Source organism: Nothobranchius furzeri, chromosome 5 (genome assembly GCF_043380555.1).
Source record: "Nothobranchius furzeri strain GRZ-AD chromosome 5, NfurGRZ-RIMD1, whole genome shotgun sequence".
Classification (NCBI taxonomy): domain Eukaryota; kingdom Metazoa; phylum Chordata; class Actinopteri; order Cyprinodontiformes; family Nothobranchiidae; genus Nothobranchius; species Nothobranchius furzeri.
This window is the reverse complement of record NC_091745.1, coordinates 65,751,374-65,759,327: the sequence shown is the minus strand read 5'-3', so window position 1 is coordinate 65,759,327 and position 7,954 is coordinate 65,751,374. Positions and strand designations below refer to the sequence as shown.

The 7,954-nt window shown below is 44.2% G+C and overlaps 1 protein-coding gene across 1 annotated transcript in view; it reads right to left on the bottom strand.

Annotated features, from left to right (window-relative positions):
- The window catches only part of tnfaip8l2b (tumor necrosis factor, alpha-induced protein 8-like 2b), a 16,253-nt gene extending 9,908 nt beyond the window's left edge, over positions 1-6,345 (bottom strand). The window contains exons 1-2 of the mRNA XM_015949879.3: positions 6,201-6,345; positions 5,875-5,987 (exon numbers count right to left, since the gene is read on the bottom strand). The gene's annotated coding sequence lies outside the window, so the exon portion shown is untranslated. The remainder of the gene's footprint in view (positions 1-5,874; positions 5,988-6,200) is intronic.
- Positions 6,346-7,954: the final 1,609 nt, after the last annotated feature.

Genomic DNA, 7,954 nt, shown 5'->3' with positions numbered 1-7,954 from the left:
AAAACTCAACATGGTGACAACTTCACACAAGCTTAGATTTGTCTGTTTGCAGCCATAAAAGACTTTCTGTCACCTTTCCAATTTTATGTCAGACTGTAAAATTCAAAAGTAAATAACAGGAACCAGTGCATTATGGGAAATGTTCTTTATTATGTGAATGCTAAAAGTGTGAAATAGTTTTAGAGACAACAGAAAAACGTTGTTTTTTTCTTTTTCAACCATGGTTTTAGTTTTCTTAAAGGTGTGAATCACTGGAAAAATGTTATTTCAATTGCTAAGTCACTCTGAGTTTTTCATGCAGGCTGAACATGAAAATAATCTCCTACACCTATCTCCTGCATTAGCTTCTGATAGAACGTAGACGGTGATACTCAGGTCTATGTCAAACTGTCACTGAATACTAACTGGTCTTGAGTCACGGCAGGAAAGGCTGTTGTTGGTTTAGCGTCTAGGAAACAGCAGAGAACGTCTTGGCTAGTAGGAGCTAACTGTTAGCGTTAGCAACTCCACCACATAGCAGAACTCCTTCTGGCTTGTGTTATTTATGGAGATAAAACATTAACATCGCAGAGCAAACGTGTCAATGGTAGAGTTGCGTTGCTGTTAGCCAATCAGAGGTAAGATGCCCAAATATCAGGAAATAAGACTCCAAATCCTGCCGTCTGCTCCCACTCCCTGTTGTAGCAGACTTGTCTAATGCAATCAATGATTTCATGATGTATGCCCCCCCCCCCCCCCCCGAGTACGACTTGCAAGGTATTAATTCCTACCAGAGACCACTGTGAATGAATTCAATAAACAAGTTTTCCACACCTTTAAAAGTTTCGAACGCAGGGGAAGCAATTAGAAAAATGAAATCAGAACTTTATTGTGTTTGCTGAGGCTGAAAAGAAGAAAAAAGCTCACTTATTATTCTGAAATTCCAGGCGTGACTTTGACTCAAACATTCATCTCATCCTCGTTCATCCCGGTACATCTTACTCACAATTCATAACACCGTCTCTAGGGTTAATGATTCATGCTGAACTGCTGATTCATAAATAAAAATGGACACAATTTAAAGATACGATGTTTCCTCTTTCATGATGCTCCTTAGTGTTTGTTTTCATCTCTGACACTGGGAAAGGGACTTAAGCTGCACAACACAGGCTTTGAATTTCTCCACTGAGATTTTAACCTCACCTAGCATCGTTCTCAGAGGACACACACACACACACACACACACACACACACACACACACACACACACACACACACACACACACACACACACACACACACACACACACACACACACACACACACACACACACACACACACACACACACACACACACACACACACACACACACACACACACACACACACCCCAATGGGAGGTCATCAACATCCACACAACACTTGAGAATCAGCTTTTCATCTTTTCCAACACAAAGGTTTGATTTTTAAAGCACTTCTTTAACCATGATTTCACACAGAAACAACTAAATCTGAAGCTGAGCAGAGAAATACATTAAAGTTTTGTGGATTTTAAAACGTAGCAATGTTGTTTAGTGACATTTATGCTAAAAGATAAAGTTTAGCTGCGTGTTCTGCTCCATAGCTGCAGCAGCTTAAGCCAAAGTGATGAGTGCTGCAGATCCAACACAAAGATAAACTATCTTTAGCAAACATCCGTGCCGCTGCTCTCCTTCCTGTCTCATTTTATTGTTTTTTTTTTAATCTTACATGTGTTTTCTACACAGACAAGTGTCTCCTACCATCTCTTCGGCCCATTTCATCTCCAAATTCCCTGTTCCTGCCTGTGTGGACAGGTTTTTGAGTGCAGCTCGTAGGCTGCATAGTTGAGACAGGTACATGCGTGCTGTGCATATTGCATCAGTGCTGGTGCAACAACAGAACGTGTGCACACTGTACGAAGAGGGCTACCTTTATTACTGTGGGTGGATGTGCCTTTGAGTCAAACATTAGCTACTCTGTTATTGAAACATCCTGCGTTTAGCAGCAGCTTCAACTCTCAGCCTAATGGTGTAGTCTTGTCCCTGTTGGTGCATTTTAGATGGTGTTGCTGTCCAGCTGCACTCAGGCAAACAAACCCACCATTTAGTTATAAAAAACAATCATCTGTTTTTTTTTAAATACAGTGGGGCAAAAAAGTATTTAGTCAGCCACCGATTGTGCAAGTTCTCCCACTTAAAATGATGACAGAGGTCAGTAATTTTCATCATAGGTACACTTCAACTGTGAGAGACAGAATGTGAAAAAAAATCCATGAATTCACATGGCAGGATTTTTAAAGAATTTATTTGTAAATCAGTGTGGACAATAAGTATTTGGTCAATAACAAAAATTCAACTCAATACTTTGTAACATAACCTTTGTTGGCAATAACAGAGGTCAAACGATTACTATAGGTCTTTACCAGGTTTGCACACACAGTAGCTGGTATTTTGGCCCATTCCTCCATGCAGATCTTCTCGAGAGCAGTGATGTTTTGGGGCTGTCGCCGAACAACACAGACTTTCAACTCCCTCCACAGATTTTCTATGGGGTTGAGGTCTGGCGACTGGCTAGACCACTCCAGGACTTTCAAATGCTTCTTACGGAGCCACTCCTTTGTTGCCCGGGCGGTGTGTTTGGGATCATTGTCGTGTTGGAAGACCCAGCCACGTTTCATCTTCAAAGCTCTCACTGATGGAAGGAGGTTTTGGCTCAGAATCTCACGATACATGGCCCCATTCAGTCTTTCCTTAACACGGATCAGTCGTCCTGTCTCCTTAGCAGAAAAACAGCCCCAAAGCATGCTGTTCCCACCCCCATGCTTCACAGTAGGTATGGTGTTCTTGGGATGCAACTCGGTATTCTTCTTCCTCCAAACACGACGAGTTGAGTTTATACCAAAAAGTTCTATTTTGGTTTCATATGACCACATGACATTCTCCCAATCCTCTGCTGTATCATCCATGTGCTCTCTGGCGAACTTCAGACGAGCCTGGACATGCACTGGCTTCAGCAGAGGAACACGTCTGGCACTGCAGGATTTGATTCCCTGCCGTTGTAGTGTGTTACTGATGGTGACCTTTGTTACTATGGTCCCAGCTCTCTGCAGGTCATTCACCAGGTCCCCCTGTGTGGTTCTGGGATTCTTGCTCACCGTTCTCATGATCATTTTGACCCTACGGGATGAGATCTTGCGTGGAGCCCCAGATCGAGGGAGATTATCAGTGGTCTTGTATGTCTTTCATTTTCTGATAATTGCTCCCACAGTTGATCTTTTCACACCAAGCTGCTTGCCTATTGTAGATTCACTCTGCCCAGTCTGGTGCAGGTCTACAATTATTTTCCTGGTGTCCTTCGAAAGCTCTTTGGTCTTGGCCATAGTGGAGTTTGGAGTCTGACTGTTTGAGGCTGTGGACAGGTGTCTTTTATACAGATAATGAGTTCAAACAGGTGCCATTAATACAGGTAACAAGTGGAGGACAGAAAAGCTTCTTAAAGAGCAAGTCAACCCCTACCAGAGTCTAACTCCACTCTCACTTCATGTTTGAAAAATGCAACAAATGCTGTTGCCTGGCAGACCGAGAGGGCGGAGCCGCTAACAAATACACACACACACACACACACACACACACACAGGCTCACGACAGCATTGTGACATCATAATCTACCAGTTTACATCATAGCATACCTCTTAGCCAATAGCGGTGGCAGATTTAAATTCAAATGCAGTGCAGTTTTTACCTGACAACGGCACAACACTGACAGTTTTAGGCAGAATATTTAAATTTTAACTAAGATGCACTGAAGTACCAAATTATTGACGACACGTGTCTGCAGCACGATTAAACACTTGTTTATTTAGTGTATCTGCAAAAAAAAGTTTATTTGTGGGTGACTTGCTCTTTAAAGAAGACTTTACAGGTCTGTGAGAGCGAGAGATTTTCCTTGTTTGAAGTGACCAAATACTTATTTTCCACCCTGATTTACAAATAAATTCTTTAAAAATCCTGCCATGTGAATTCATGGATTTTTTTTCACATTCTGTCTCTCACAGTTGAAGTGTACCTATGATGTAAATTACTGACCTCTGTCATCATTTTAAGTGGGAGAACTTGCACAATCGGTGGCTGACTAAATACTTTTTTGCCCCACTGTATCTAATTAAAAATAAAATCCTACAGCTACTTCACACTTGATGCTGCTCTAAAAATACAGCCACGCTAGGGTAAGATTTAGCATGAAGCGTCGCTTATTTTTGTCATGTTTTAATAGCTGGCTGCATTACTGAAGCTTTGGGTTCCCTGCAGCAAATTAAAGAACAGTCATTAGATTAATTTCCCTTAACAGAGGTGATAGAAGTGGAGCAGTGTGATCACTAGTTCAAATCCAGGCCTCAGTCTGGTTTGTTTGCTGAGAAGGCAACGGGGAGTTGAGGGACGTGCACCGTGTGGAGTCATCAGCCGGTTTTCCACAGTGAGACTCCCACAGCAGGATGCCGCCCGCCGCCCGAGGGGTCAGGGCTGAGACATGGACCATTTCAGCGTTGCAGCACCGAACTGCCATGAAACCACTTTTCTGTGATGGACATCAGGTAGTGGCTCGGCACTGAGCAGCAGTTTGTTGGTACGACAGGATGGAACAGACCTTTAGGGTGTTCAAGAGTTGGTTTTCCTCCCAAATGAGTGTGTGTGTGTGTGTGTGTGTGCGTGCACTTTCCTTGTCTCCTAGTGTAACATCCAGCTTTTCGTTGAGATGAGAGGAGTCCTGAATGCTGGAGCCATCTTGGCCGGCAGCGGAGGTAAATATTTAGCATTCCTCACATGACTCCATAGTCTGTGTGCTTGTATGAACTCGTATTCACAAGGAAGTCACATTTATTCCTGGCTGGTTTTGTATGAAAGCAACAAATAATTTACAACGTGTAGAAGTTAACGTTGTCGTGGAGTGCTTGTGTTCTAGTGATCCTACGGGTGGAGTTTCTCTGAAGACATCGCTAGTATGTGCTGGGCCTTTTAGCCGTTCACGGCCTTTGATCAACCATGTACATGTTCCAGGAAAACTCTCAGATCAGACCGTTCAATCAGATAAAACCAGCTGGCCATCTTTGAACCGCTGGTCCAGAACGCTGCCATAAATAAGCTCATACCTATTGTCCTCCAGACGAAACAGAAACGATAGAGATGATGTATATTTTCTGTCTTTCTCTGCAATTTTTCTCTCACCAGGATGAAGCGTCACTTTCGCGGTCTCAGATCTCAACTCTCTTCCATCTCAACAAGTTTCAGAGCTCATTTTCTTTGCACACATCTGCAGCAGTTACATGAGTTTGGGTTAAGCTCAGTATTTATCCCTATTACACAAACTGACTTCACAGGGAAACATCCAGTAAAGATTTTGAAATCTTTCATTGCAGACCTCTGTCAGCGTTGCACAACCGTTCGACTCTTTCGCCGTTACACATCTGCCTCAAACGGGAAGCGAAACAGAGCAGTTAGCAGTGTACTTGTCTGTTTCTGTTTGCAGTGACATTGCAGCATCTTACTGCCCGTCCCTGCGTCCTGACCGGCTACAAATCAAAGCAGGCCAGTGACGGAGGGAGACTCCACTCCAGCAACTCCCTGCCTGTGCAAACACAGCTAGCAGCTCCACATCTGTGCCTGTCACTGTACTTGTTGCGGCACGACAGCGAGCCTGCGCGTCTCTCGACTTGCGCTCAAGATGGGGAAGTAGAGAGGAGTCGCTCAGTTTCCAGTCATCCCACTCTCAGTCTGTTCCTGCTCAGCAGCAGCGACAACCCGTTTGATTTGCACAACAGAAGCAGGAAAAGAACTTTTTTTAAACTTTTTCAAATGAGTGCAGCAGATGTTTCTTACCTGAGTGTTTGCTGAGTCCCCCTCCCTCCTTGTGTCAGATGTGTCTCTCCTGCTGCTCTGGGTGTCACGCCGACAACGCAGGCTGCTTTTTAACACAACACCTCCATCTTCACCTGGAAAACAGTGGAAATGTATGAAAGAGAAGCTGTCCCGGCAGCGTCTCTGTCAGTGCTCACCGCTCTGTCTTAAGATAATGCTGAGCTTTACTTCCTTAAGGAACTAAATTGCTATGACACACCCCTCAGCGTGTGTGTGTGTATTCGCCCTCTCTTTTTCTTGCTGCTCTATCTCTCGTTTCCCTTTCTGATATTTAAATTCTCCAAAACCTGTATATCTCCCTCCACTCTCCCTGAATCGGCGCCTCCTTCCTCTCCAACGCTCTTCTGACGCGGTGCCTCTGCTAGTTCTGACAAGTGAAAACCTCAGAAAGAATTTGTCAATAATCCTGCGATGGAGCCCGTTGAAAGGGGAGCGGCTTAACCCCTCTTTGTGTGCACACCTTAGCTGGAATGTGGCTCCTGTCAGTGCCGGTGTCTCTCTGGTCCGGGGCAGGACCAAAACGCAGAGTGGCCATGGGTGTCTCTCACTTATCCTATTTGAGAGTTTAGAGTCTGACAAACGTGATTTTGTGATTCAGCCCAGCCTGTTAGCTGATTTTCAGGAAAAAGAAATCCTCAGTCGAAGGGGCGAGTTTCACTGCTTTAATCGTTCTTTTAGCGGTCGACCTTATGTTAACGAAACATATGGGGATTATGTAAAATCAGGGGCGTGTCCAGGGGGTGGCCTGGGGTAGCACATGCCACCTTTGGAATCTGATTGGCCACCCCACTGAATTTCCTTTAAGTAGACTTGTCCACAAAAAGCTTGGGGTAAAAAAGAATGGTGCCACCCATGCACAAAGAAGTGCACTACTTGGGCCACCCCATTTTAAAAGATCTGGCTACACCACTGTGTAAAATCTCACACAACCAATTTAGAGGAGGCTCTCTTGAGGCCAACGTGCCTGCCACTCTGAAGCAACAATTCCCCTAAAATCAGGAAGTGTCCCTTCATCCCAGATCTGTTTATCTACAACTTTGAACGGATCCAGCTGCATTCACAAAAAAACGTGTCCACTGAACCATCCCAAATGATAATAGCTGTCAGATGTTGGGGTTAAATGGTCCGCCCTCGCCCAGGTGGACTGTGAGGAGCGTCTGGATGAGAATCGACCCACCCGAATCCTCCCGTATGGACCAAAACACACCTGCCTCTTTGTTTTTGCCTCCCACTCTGCTCGTATGAAAGACATTAACTCAAGTAAAGTTGCGGTGAAAATCTGCAACTGCGAAAAAAAAAAAAAAAAAAAAAAAAGAGGTAGTTGTCATAGCAACAGACAGGAAGTGGCACTTAAGCGGTTTCCTGATGGCTTCCTCTTTATCGTATAATGACATCTCACAAGGAAACAGCGGGGAGAAGTCAGCTGAACACACTTGACTGCATTTGCGTGCGTGTGTGTGTGTGTGTGTGTGTGTGTGTAGTTTCACAATAAGCTCCTGCTTGCCTCAACTTATCACGGTGCACGGCTCACACGCTTGACTCTTTGGGTTAGAGTAATGAGAGGATCTTAAACGACGCCACTTATGTTTGATTAAAAGCTCACGGAAATCTTCCAACGGCCGGCCTCACTCACTCACACCTGTAGTTACTCACACAACAACAGGGTGTTATCACATGGTGACTAAACCTGGAACTCCATGACCGCTGAGGTCAGAGGAGCTCCTGGAGATTCGGAGTCCGCTGGAAAAGGTGGTTTTTACACCCGTGTTTGTTTCATTTCTCACTGTTAAGAATCAATATTTGCATAATTAAATCTCATAAATCTGTTGTCTCCACCTGTGGGTCTTGAAGAACTTTACTTCAGATTATATTTTATGAGTCAGATAAAAATAAATCTGTTTTTATGCCCAAGGATTCTGGTTCCTGTTCTGCCTGTGTTTTGCCTTTCTGTAGACCGTTCCGGCTCACAGGTCACACATGGCTTTCTATCATTTCTGCCTCATCTGGGTACATTTCAAAGTAAAAGAGCTCAAAATGTAAA